Here is a 13,778-nt window from a genome sequence, read left to right as displayed (position 1 = left end):
ACCAATCTAAAAATCAGGCCCAAAATCCAAAAAATTAATACACGGTTAGATTCAGCATATCAAAGAACCCAATATATTCATTTTTTGTTGAAATCAAACAAAGTTTAATTTTGGACCCCGATTTGGACCAACTTGAAAACTGGGCCCATATTTGAAAATCTAAATACATGATTTAAAGATTAAGCATGACAAAAAAAATAATGCATGGTTAGATTCAGCATATTAAAGAACCCCAAGAATTCAAGAATAAAACCTCATTTAAATTGGTAAAGCTGATCAAATAGCTGTTAAGTTTCTATCTATCTTCTTTAGTTTTTGCTGAAAACACCTTAGAGGGTAAAAAAAATCCCAATTCAAGGGCAATCACTCCTATAAAGAGTGACAGTCAACTAACTATATCGGCAACATTTTACTTGTTAGTTAATCTTGTCTTGTTGATCATCTTTAATAATTTAGGTTTCTATATATCTGTTATATTTTTAAAGGTGTATGGCAAAAACACTAAAAATTGGTAAAAATCGGCATCAAAAGGCAAAAACTTAATAAAGAGTCAACTGACAATTTTGACATTGCTGATGTTTTTGTAGATCCTTTCTTACTGATCATTTTTTGCAATTTAAAGTTTCTCTCAGCTATCAATTACAGTTTTCAAGATAAAACACAAAAAAGAAAACAAATGGTAGAATTTGTCAAATAAGGTCAATAACTCACATAAGAAGTTGTCCGACAGTTTTGACGTATATGGACAATTGGTAGAACAATATGAAATCAAACTTGAAAAGATTTATTTTAAACAAACTTAAATTAAGGTATAATAAGTTGTGGTATTCATCTTTAAACGATGACAGAAAAAATATGTCATTTGGAAATAAACTTAGAACATACAGACTTTTTAAGAGAAATATCATCAATGTATTATAAATTTATAATATATATATATGCCTTAACACCCCCCCTGAACATGTTTGCTCCTGTAAGATTTTCTTTATAACAGTCTTCAAAATAAAAGACAACACTTGCATTTTACCCATATGTTCTATTTTTAGTCATGTCAGCCATCTTTGTTGGCAAGTGGGGGTCATCAGACACATCTTTTAAATGAAATACCCAAATGATGACTGTGGTAATGTTTGGTTAAATTTGTTCCAGTGGTTTCAGAGGAGAAGATTTTTGTAAATTTTAACGTACGCCAAGTGATTAGAAAAGCTAATAAAGAGCTGTGCCATGAGCACTTGATACGCCTGTCACCTTTTCAAAGAATAAAATTTAATAACTCCTCAATGTCTTCAGAAATTTATAAAATAACTAAAGGGAGGTTACATCAATAAATATAAACCAGTCATCAAAGTTTCATGAAAACTGCTGAAGTTTGAGTTATTGTCAGAAAACTTGAAAATCACCCTTTTTTAATGAATAAAATCCGATAACTCGGAAAGGTAAAATATAAAATATAAAAAAATTACAAGGTTTTGAAAACTGATCAAAGCATATTTGAGTTATTGTTACAAAACTGCCGCAACCTTTAATATGTGTACACCCTATCAACACCCTCTATATCTGTTCACCTCCTCTACACCCTCCTATATCTGTATACTCAATCCACAACCTCCTCTACCTCTATACCCCATTCACACCATCCTGTATCTGTACCAATCCACACCCATCCACACCCTCCTATATATGTATACCCTATCCACACCCTCCTATATCTGTATAACCCATCCTTACCCTCCTATATCTGTAAACCCTATCCACAACCTCCGATATCTGTATACCCAATCTGTACACCCTCTACCTGTATACCCCATTCACACCCTATTACATTTGTAAACCTCATCTACACCTTCTTACATCTGTATACCCCATCCACACCCTCCTATGTCTGTATACACTATCCAAATTCTCCTATATATATGTATAGCCCATCCGCTGTTGAGATTGTCGCTGGCACATATCATCCGTACTATTGTACTTGTCCATTTTCAATGTCATATTGTCAGTGACGTCGCCATGGGTGGAAATACATAAGTTGTATATAAGTGTAATGGCTAAACAGTTGTCTTTACATACATTGCCTTAATTATCATCTATATATACACCCTCCTATGTTTGTATAGCCCATACACATCCTCCTATATCTGTATACCCCATCCACATCCCCCTATATATGTATACCCCATCCACATCCCCCTATATATGTATACCCCATCCACATCCTCCTATATATGTATACCCCATCCACATCCCCCTATATATGTATACCCCATCCACATCCTTCTATATATTTATACCCCATCCACATCCCCCTATATATGTATACCCCATCCACATCCTTCTATATATTTATACCAAATCCACAATTTCCTATATCTGTATACCCTATCCACACCCTCCTGTATCTGTATACCCCATCCACATCCTCCTATATATGTATACCCCATCCACATCCCCCTATATATGTATACCCCATCCACATCCTCCTATATATGTATACCCCATCCACATCCCCCTATATATGTATACCCCATCCACATCCCCCTATATCTGTATACCCCATCCACATCCCCCTATATATGTATACCCCATCCACATCCTTCTATATATTTATACCAAATCCACAATTTCCTATATCTGTATACCCTATCCATACCCACATATATCTGTATACCCCATGTACACCCTCCTATATCTGTATACCCCATCCACATCCTCCTATATCTATATTCCCCATCCTTACCCTCCTATATTTGTACACCCAACCATACCCTCCAATATCTATATTCCCCATCCTTACCCTCCTATATATTTGTACACCCTATCTATACCCTCCTATATCTTTAAATTGTTATTTTACAACATTTTATAGTTTTTAGTGTTATCACTGGTATTGTTTAAATAAGGACATAAACATGATAAATAAATTATGACAAAGATGTATCTCTGCCATTACACAGCTTGAATACACCCACCTATATCTTTATATTGTTCTTTTTCAGCATTTTTTGTATCTCTGCTACTAGACAGCTTGAATACAGGAATTTGAAGTAAAAATATAGTCTTAATAGGATCATCTCTTTCAAATTATTTTCAAAGTGCCAAAACAATATAAAATTATTAAACAATTTTTATTTCTGTCTTATTGAACATACAAATATTGTCTAGTAATTAGTCTTTGTTATAATTGTCATGACAACGGATTGGTGTAAGTTTTGTTTGACAATTTGTTTGTTTACACTGACTTTAATTACAGCAAGTATGATAGTCTATGTTGTTGTGTTTTATAGTTAAATTAAGCCATTTAAGTCTATATACTTTTTCATATTTTAAGTCCAATTTACACATTCATATGACTTTTGACTATAGCCTTGAAAAAATCAATTTACCCCAACAAATTGTATACATTATTTCAGTGATTCATTACTTTTTTTAAAATAGTTGGACACTGGTCATATACTATAAAATATTACCTCATGTGTTGTAACCAGGGAACTGGCACCTCCTTGTTCTACCAGACATCTTGTGATCTGTAGATATCCCTCCTCAGCAGCCCAATGTAAAGCTGTGTATCCACGGATCTATAATATAACCAAATAACATGTAACTATAATGTACAACTCTTTGTTATCAATATCAATAATATACAACATATCCTACAACTGACATTAAAACTTGTCTGATAAACTGGACATTGTTGTGTAATAAATATAAACAAAATATACTTCACATGAATCAGTGGTCAAAACTCAATACAATGACCAGTCACACTTGTATTTATATTGTATATAAACAATAAATAAACATGTTATGTTGTGAAATGTCAAAACTTCCATTAAACCTGATATCTTAAAAAAATATTTTTTTCAAGAAATGTGTAAAATAATTATATCAATGTATTTAGTAGAACAAAACAAGTAAAATGAGACCCCACTTTATATGATTCTTACAAATATTTGTTCATTAAAACTGTCTGATTAACAACATGATTTTGTGTAGATTCAGTATAATTGTTCATTTTAGTAAAAAAAAATTTTTTTAAAGAAACATGAAAAAAGTTATATTTTCTGTTTCAGAACAATAATACGAGTAAAATGAGACCCCACTTGATATAATTATTACAAATATTTGTTCATTAAACCTGTCTAATTAACAACATGATTTTGTGTAGATTAATAGTAATGTGATCAGACTAAGTAGATAACATACATCTGTGATGTCGATCTTACATCCTCTATCAATGAGGAGACTACAGATCTCCAGGTGTCCTTCATAGGCAGCCCACATTAATGCTGTCTCTCCATAAACCTGGAATAATACAACTGACATCAAAACTTGTCTGATAAACTGGACAATGTTGTGTAATAAATATAAACTAAATATATATCACATGAATCAGTGGTCAAAACTGAATAAAATGACCAGTCACACTTGTATTAATATTCTATATAAACAATAAATAAACATGTTTTGTTGTGAAATGTCAAAACTTCCATTAAACCTGATATCTTAAAAAAATATTTTTTTCAAGAAATGTGTAAAATAATTATATCAATGGATTCAGTAGAACAAAACAAGTAAAATGAGACCCCACTTTATAAGATTCTTACAAATATTTGTTCATTTAAACTGTCTAATTAACAATATGATTTTGTGTAGATTCAGTATAACTATTCATTTTAATAAAATATCTTTTTTAAGAAACATGAAAAGGAGTAATATTTTCTAATTCAGAACAATAATACGAGTAAAATGAGACCCCACTTGATATAATTATTACAAATATTTGTTCATTAAACCTGTCTAATTAACAACAGGATTTAGTGTAGATTAATAGTAATGTGATCAGACTAAGTAGATAACATACATCTGTGATGTCGATCTTACATCCTCTATCAATGAGGAGACTACAGACCTCCAGGTGTCCTCTGTAGGCAGCCTCCATTAATGCTGTCCCTCCATCAACCTGGAATAATACAACTGACATCAAAACTTGTCTGATAAACTGGACAATGTTGTGTAATAAATATAAAGTAAATATATATCACATGAATCAGTGGTCAAAACTGAATAAAATGACCAGTCACACTTGTATTTATATTGTACATAAACAATAAATAAACATGTTTTGTTGTGAAATGTCAAAACTTCCATTAAACCTGATATCTTAAAAAAATATTTTTTTCAAGAAATGTGTGAAATAATTATATCAATGGATTCAGTAGAACAAAACAAGTAAAATGAGACCCCACTTTATATAATTATTACAAATATTTGTTTGTTAAACTGTCTAATTAACAACAGGATTTAAGTGTAGATTCAGTATAATTATTCAACTGTCATGTTAATTTTTTTTTTAAGAAATGAATAAAATATTTATATCAATGGATTCATTAAAATTCTCTGAGTAAAATGACATCTCGCTTTATATAATTCTAACAAGTATTTGTTAATATAATGATTAAATCTGTCTGATTAACATGATTCAGAATAATGATCAATTTTTTAAAAAGTAACTTTTTCAAAGAAATATGAAAAATAGTTACATTTCCTGATTTAGTACAAGGAGACAAACAAAATGAGACCCCACTTTATATGATTCTTGTCTAATTAACAATATAATTTTGTATATATTAAGGAATGTGGTCAAAGTGAAGCAATAACATACATGTGTGATATTTGTTTTACTTCCGCTGTTAAACCTTGGTGTACAAAATGGTCTTGTAAAGAACTTTATCAACTATAATTCAAAACAAACAAAAACAATTAACGAGAGAAAAAAAATACCTTTATGCATTTTTTTTCTCTCATTAAAACTGTTAAATTAAAAACAGATTTTGATTTAATATCGAATTCAGTATAATGATATAAATATCAGTTTCCATACAGATTTATAGATTATCGTTGGTTATCTCAACAAGATTAATTTTCTCGCTTGAGCCAGTCACGGCGAAAGCAAGAAAAGCAATCGAGTTGAGATGACCAATGATAATCTGTTTATCGCTATTTTACCTATGACAACGTTGTCAATTTCATGTCAATTTCATTAGCAACGCCACGTGGTTCCTTAGTTTCTAGCAATACATTTCCATCTCAAGTGAGTAGCATGGTATGAAAATTATCACCAAAATATATCAAAGGAAAAATGCACAAAATAGCGATAAATATTATAATATTATTTCAGAAGTAACTTGTAGTTATGTGTTTTATACTGCTAATGTACAATCTGTTATGTTCTGGAGTAACATGTAGTTGTGTGTTTTATACTGCTGGTGTACAATCTGTTATGTTCTGAAGTAACTTGTTGTTATGTGTTTTATACTGCTTGTGTACAATCTGTTATGTTCTAAGGTAACTTGCAGTTGTATATTTTATACTGCTGATGTACAATCTGTTATGTTCTGATTTTATACTGCTGATGTACAATCTGTTATGTTCTGAAGTAACCTGTGGTTGAGTGTTTTATACTGCTTATGTACAATCTGTTATGTTCTGATGTAACTTGTTTTGTGTTTTATACCGCTAATGTACAATCTGTTATGTTCTGAAGTAATTTATAGTTGTGTGTTTTATATTTCTTATGTACAATTTGTTCTGTTCTGAAGTAATTTTTAGAACTTTGTTTGTTTTATACTGCTTATGTACAATCTGTTATGTTCTGAAGCAACTTGTTTTTTATTTTTTATACTTCTGTTATTATAGTTCTAAAGTAAATTGTTGTCGTGTGTTTATGTACAATATTCAACATTTTGAAGTTACTTGTAGTTTTCACTGTTTCACTGTGCTTTAATTTTAAGTTACATGTATTTTTGTGTCTTTTTTTTGTTCATGTACCATAAAATGCTGTATCTTCAAATGATTTTTCTATGAATTATTAAAATAAGGTAGTTTTGAATGTGACTATTTTACTTACATCTCGATAATCAATGTCTGCACCATTCTGTAGGCTTAATTTTAAGGCTTCTATATCTCCATCCCTAGCAGCTGTAGTTAGTTTCTGTAAGTATAACATAGAAATTACATTTAATCTTGATAATCAATGTCTGCACCATTCTGTAGACATAATTTTAAGGCTTCTACAAAATGTATATCTCTATTCCCAGCAGCTGTAGTAAGTTTCTGTCAAAAAACAGACAGAGAGGAATTCTTTAAATATCATATAATTGTTGGGAATTTGCATTTTATATTATCAAGAAAAACACCAAGAGTGCACACACTGAAATGTCTCGCCTTCTTTACTAATCATTGATATTATGTTGATAGTCCTAAATAAAAAGCTTTATTACAACTGTCACATAAACTTAACATTAACCAAGAAAACTAAACATTGACCAATGAACCATGAAAATGAGGTCAAGGCATGTACAGCTAACAATTCTTCCAAACAACAGATATAGTTGACCTATTGGTTATAGTCTAAGAAAACCAGACCAAAACACAAAAACGTAACACTAAGCAATGAACCGTGAAAATGAGGTCAAGGTCAAATAAAACCTGTGCGATTGACATATTCATCAAAGAATATTTCCATACAGCAAATATAGTTGACATATATTGCATAATGTATTAAATAAAAAGACCAAAACTCAAAAACTGAACTTTGACCACTGAACCATGAATATGAGGTCACGGTCAGATGACACCTGCCAGCTAGACATGTACACCTTACAATCATTCATACACCAAATATGGTAGACCTATTGCATACAGTATAAGAAAAACAGACCAAAACACAAAAACCTTACTGTAACCACTGAACCATGAAAATGAGTTCAAGGTCAGAAAACACCTGTCAGTTGGAAATATACACTTTACAGTCCTTCCATACACTGAATATATACTAGATCTATTGCTTATAGTATCTGAGATATAGACCTGACCACCAAAACTTAACCTTGTTCACTGATTCATGAAATGAGGTCGAGGTCAAGTGAAAACTGTCTAACGGGCATGAAGACCTTGTAAGGTACACACATACCAAATATAGAAATCCTATTAATTCTAATAAGAGAGAATTTAACATTACAAAAAACATTTTTTTCAAGTAGTCACTGAACCATGGAAATGAGGTAAAGGACATTGGACATGTGACTGACGGAAACTTCATAACATTAGGCATCTATATACAAAGTATGAAGCATCCAGGTCTTCAACCTTCTAAAATATGAAGCTTTTAAGACATAAGCCGCCGTCGGATCACTATCCTTATGTCGAGCTTTCTGCGACTTAAGTCGCAGGCTCGACAAAAATTGTTAACCTTCAAAAAAAATTTTTTTTTATAGAATCATGAACTAGATTTGGCATATCCTTGATTTTTCTTTCTTGTAGTGTATTCTGGACTTTGACCTTTGTCCTTTTAAAGACATGTAATACACGTAGTCCTTTAGTTGCCCCTACTTTTGTCCTTTTGGAGACATGTAGTTGTGTTTCATTCACTTAGTCCTTTAATTGCCTTTCGAAGACATGTAATTGTGTTTCATTCACTTAGTCCTTTGATTGCCTTTTGAAGACATGTAATTGTGTTTCATTCACTTAGTCCTTTAATTGCCTTTTGAAGACATGTAATTGTGTTTCATTCACTTAGTCCTTTAATTGCCCCTTGGTACTGACTCATCCTTTTTTATATCAACTAGTAGAAATCTCTATATTAACTTACAAATAGAGATACATATATAAATGTATGTAGACTGAATAAATGTAGATGTGGGATATAATAAAGCAATGAGACTGTAACCTAACAAGACAAAAAGTGTGTTGTATCAGTCGGCTCTTTATACCATAAAATAGATTGGTCTTATTCAACTCACATGAACTTAACAATGGCAAGGGGAGATAACTTCTGTATTATTTTTTTTTATGTAGAAAAATTGTCCCAATATTTTTTTCAAATAACTCTACAGACCTACTTAGAGTTCCAAATAAACAAGGATTATGAAGGTACTACATAAATAATACACTATCTCCCACCACTCACTTTTATAATCTTTTTTTCACCTTCCACCTTGCTTTGTCCCAGTTTTGTATTTTTTTGTTTTTGGAATTAGTTTGGTAGTTCACTTAGAATTCTACTAGTTTTTACTTGTATCTAATTGTACACTAATGTGGAACAAAACTACAAATGACAAGAAGACTATTAAGTAAATCTTACCTCATTCCAACTTTCCATTATAGCCTAAAAATAGAAAAGTAAAGTTATATTTAATATATACTGTTGAGTTTTAATTGAGGTATTTGTGTTATTGTAGATTGAAAAAAACATGATCACTAAAAAATACTGACCTAATATTTCTATCTTCTTATTTCATTCAAATAATATATAATAGCATTGAAACAGTCATTTATCTCAACTTTTCTGCACTATTTAAAGTTAATGAACTGAACTCAAAACCTTAAAAATCTAATCACATACCTGAATGAGGTACAAATGTATTCTACAAGCAGGATGTGACTCTTTCCATCAAACACCAGAACATGTATTGCACTTTCCCAGATCTAAAAATTTCAAGTTTTATTTACCAGCATTAAGACACACATAAAGAACAATATTAAATATCATATTGCAGCTTCTCAAAACACTGTCTATGATCAACTATTCCAGTCACATTAAATTCAATCATTTTTTATTCTGTATGTGCCTGTCCACAGCCAGGACCTATAACGTAGTGGATGTAGTTAGAAGCTGTGTACCATATTTGTTTTTCCTTCATTGTTGTAGTACAAAGTAGGCTGTTGATGTTTTCTTTTGAAATGTTTCACATTTTATCATACCATGTCTTTTTATAGATGATTATATGGTATGGGTTTTGGCTTTTGCTCATTGTTGAAGGCTATTGGACGACCTGTAATTGTTTATATCTTTGTCCTATGGTCTAGGAATAAGTGTATCATTGTTAATCATACCACACCTCCTTAGGTAACTTCAAACTAGACAAATAGACTTGTGTCGCTGCATGCAAGTGATAGGCCATTTCTGGAATCATGTCTTTCACCGGAAAATATCCTCAATTTCGCACCCTTTTGTGACATCATTTACCAGATAGAAGGTAAGCCTGTATCCCTGCTCTATTAAAGTTTCAAGCATTTTCAGAATCGTCATTCTGCAGAGTAGTTTAGAAACAATTTATTTTCCGTAAGGACGCAATCTTAGTTCCCATACCACTTAAGGGAGGGTCACCAACTTATTAAATTTTAATTCTGTGCAATATACGATCAAACTTTTTCACCCGTTCGCTCAACATGTGTTGGAAGTGACGATGCCTACATTTTAGTTATGTGGTGATGGAAGTCATATGACAGATTCAACTAACTACCGTATCCCGGAACTGGCATATTGAGGCAACATATTCACTGAGGCATAAATGATCACTCCCTTACATCATTAATTATAAAGCCAAGAAAACTTTCATGAAAATTTTCTTTGTACAATGCACAACAGAAACTACAAGAATGTGTCCATAGTCATGATAGTACATGGATGCCCCACTAACACTATCATTTTCTATGTTCAGTGGACTGTGAAATTGGGGTCAAAACTCATAGGGAACATGTGTAAGAAGTTTCAAGTTGATAGGACTTCAACTTCATCAAAAAATAGCTTGACAAAAAGCTTTAACCTGAAGTGGAGCAGACACATTTTCTATGTTCAGTGGACCGTGAAATGGATTCAGCTCTAAATTTGGATTGTGATTAAATAGTTGACACAGCATAGGTTTCTGACACAGAATGAATGTGGTCTAATGAACTTTAAATATTTTTTTTACCTTTGAGCAATTAACTATGCTGTTGAATATTAATCCTCTCAAAAAAATGTTTGAAGAAATTTTCTTTTTATTTATGAAATCTGAAATGAGAAAAATTTAACCCCCCCCCACCCCCACCCATTTTTTTTTCACATCCCCCTTTCCCTCTTCCCAAAACTAATCTTAATTCAAATTTCTTATGGAGTTTGCAACAATAACTACTCATTTAAATACATCATAAAATATTAAAATGTAAAATAAAGTGCTTGTTATCACTGAATGGTAAAGATTGTTTTAATTTATCAGTTGGTAGTAAAAGTGAATATACATTGTATATTGTATAAAACAATGATTTAAGTTGATTCAACTACTATTTTGGACAAAGAAAGATAACTCCAATTGAAAATTTCTTGCTATTGCATAATATTGTGCAATTAGATATTTCGTGCTATTGCACAATACTGTGCAATTGAAAATATTTGCTATTGCGCAATACTGTGCAATTGAAAATATCTTGCTATTGCACAATACTGTGCAATTGAAGATTTCTTGCTATTGCTGAATACTGTGCAATTGAAAATTTCTTGCTATTGCACAATACTTAAAATAATAATTTTGGATCCTGATTTGAACCAACTTGAAAACTGGCCCATAATCAAAAATCAAAGTACATGTTTAGATTTAGCATATCAAAAAAGCCCAAGAATTCAATTTTTGTTAAAATCAAACTTAGTTTAATTTTGGACCCTTTGGACTTTAATGTAGACCAATTTGAAAACGGGACCAAAAATTAAGAATCTACATACACAGTTAGATTTGACATATCAAAGAACCCCAATTATTCAATTTTTGATGAAATCAAACAAAGTTTAATTTTGGACCCTGATTTGGACCAACTTGAAAACTGGTCCAATAATCAAAAATCTAAGTACATTTTTAGATTCAGCATATCAAAGAACCCCAAGGATTCATTTTTTGTTAAAATCGAACTAAGGCCACGTTTTTTTAATTTGTTGGTTTACGGATTTTCTCCATGAAAAAGTCGGGTCGGTCGGTTGGAAAAAAAAAGAAAAAAAAATCTTTCAAGACAGAAAACTGATATGCAAAATAAAAATATATTTCACCTTTCAAATAATATGTTTGTCATACTATTTTGTCATCGTTCTTAAATTTTAGTTTGATGATATATATTATTGCTCAGCTGTAAACATCACATGGCATTGTCTAATAATTCCCCGTAAAAAAGGGGGGGTACACTGACAAAGACGAAATTAAATCGTCATTTCACAAACAAGAAAAAACAGATTCACGTCAGTTATTTGACTTAGCTTTTTATCAAAACTGTGGTGAAAAATAATAAGCACGAAAACTGATAATAAAAAAAAAGTAAAAAGGTCGTACGAAATAAGTTTCAACACACGTGTCAAAAACGTAATAGACTCGTCCACTGGAAAAACGAGAATATCAGGTTAAATAATCTGTTGTCATGCATTCCCGTTTTTAACTAAATGGACGATATTTTTTTATTATCTATGAAACAAGAAAATATCAAATGATTTGTTAAAATTCAGTACTTTAACTTGATGTCTTGAACTTCCACCTGTCCACATTTGGACAAGTCTATTTCTATGAGAACAAGCATCTAACGGACTGGTGACAAATAAGGGAAACCAACTTATTGTGTAATTGGTTTTAAACACAGGTTTCGTTCCGCAAATTTTTTTGCGAAAACGACATTTCAAGGTCATTAATAATTGATTTGTCTATTTTTAGAAACGTAAACTGAAAGTTTCATTTTTTCACAACAGAAAGTGACATCACTTCTGTTACTGATTAATGCGTTTCATTTCATAAAAAAAGATATTTTAATTATTTTTCAGGGATAATGCATTTGTTAGGGTCGGCGAGAATAAAAAAAAGCCTGAAAATTCGATTTTATTTTTATTCTGGAAGTCGACAAAATCGGGTCGGCGGATCCGTAAACCAACAAATTAAAAAATCCTGGCCTAAGTTTAATTTTGGACCCTTTGGACCTTAATGAAGACCAATTTGAAAACTGGACCAAAAATTAAGAATCTACATACACAGTTAGATTCGGCATATCAAAGAACCCCAATTATTCAATTTTTGATGAAATCAAACAAAGTTAAATTTTGGACCCTTTGGGCCCCTAATTCCTAAACTGTTGGGACCAAAACTCCCAAAATCAAACCCAACCTTCCTTTTATGGTCATAAACCTTCATTAAAATAAAGACCTTGTCATATGAGGTTATTTTTGATTTGTTGACTATATATTGACCTGTATACATCACCATTCTTACTTTGTTGGGTTGCTGTCTCATTGACATATATCTCACTTAGTAATATGATCCTATATAGTTCACATATAATGTACACTTACCTATAATAACTTGACTGGACAAGGATCACATTGACTGGACAAGGATCTCATTGACTGGACAAGTATAACATTGACTGGACAAGGATCACATTGACTGCATGGACAAGGATCACATTGACTGCATGGACAAGGATCACATTGACTGGACAAGGATCACATTGACTGGACAAGGATCACATTGACTGGATCACATTGACTGGACAAGGATCACATTGACTGGACAAGGATCTACAAAATACAAATAATCGAAGTTCAAACTAAAGGTGTCACACCACCAATTACTCCCTCAAATTTAGAACGTATGTGAAAGTAGGCCTACTCGGACAAAAAATAGTGCATTTGATGTCATTGTTTACTTAAACTACCCAACAAATTTGCAGAAATGAAACTTTGGGTGAAAGAAAAATATATTAAGACCATTTTGAGCCCAAATTTACTTGTCTATGAGTTGACATTAAAAATTGAGGATTAATGCGCTCCATAGTATACTAATTTAAGATTTCAAGAAAACCAGGGGTTATTTTTAGTGGTACATCCATTCGGAAGGTCTCTTCTTTCTTATATGGCTTTAAAGGTATGCTGAAAATTGGCATGACGAAAGTTGATACCTGTACGATTCAGGACATACCTGGTTTGTAAGAGG

General features: G+C 31.7%; 1 protein-coding gene and 1 long non-coding RNA gene across 2 annotated transcripts in view; both read right to left on the bottom strand.

The window, feature by feature from the left end:
• LOC134700479 (uncharacterized) overlaps positions 1-3,567 on the bottom strand; it is a 521,631-nt gene extending 518,064 nt beyond the window's left edge. Inside the window, exon 1 of the mRNA XM_063561872.1 lies at positions 3,468-3,567. The gene's annotated coding sequence lies outside the window, so the exon portion shown is untranslated. The remainder of the gene's footprint in view (positions 1-3,467) is intronic.
• A 3,334-nt stretch (positions 3,568-6,901) lies between these two features.
• On the bottom strand, positions 6,902-13,354 carry LOC134700506 (uncharacterized). Its single transcript, XR_010103903.1, has 4 exons — positions 13,136-13,354; positions 9,404-9,486; positions 9,143-9,166; positions 6,902-6,991 (listed from the first exon to the last, which is right to left on the bottom strand). It is a non-coding gene; the product is annotated as an uncharacterized LOC134700506 (long non-coding RNA).
• Between the last annotated feature and the right edge of the window lie 424 nt (positions 13,355-13,778).

Source organism: Mytilus trossulus, unplaced genomic scaffold, assembly GCF_036588685.1.
Source record: "Mytilus trossulus isolate FHL-02 unplaced genomic scaffold, PNRI_Mtr1.1.1.hap1 h1tg000158l__unscaffolded, whole genome shotgun sequence".
NCBI lineage: Eukaryota > Metazoa > Mollusca > Bivalvia > Mytilida > Mytilidae > Mytilus > Mytilus trossulus.
Note: the sequence above shows the minus strand (reverse complement) of the source record. Positions and strands in the feature narration are given on the sequence as shown.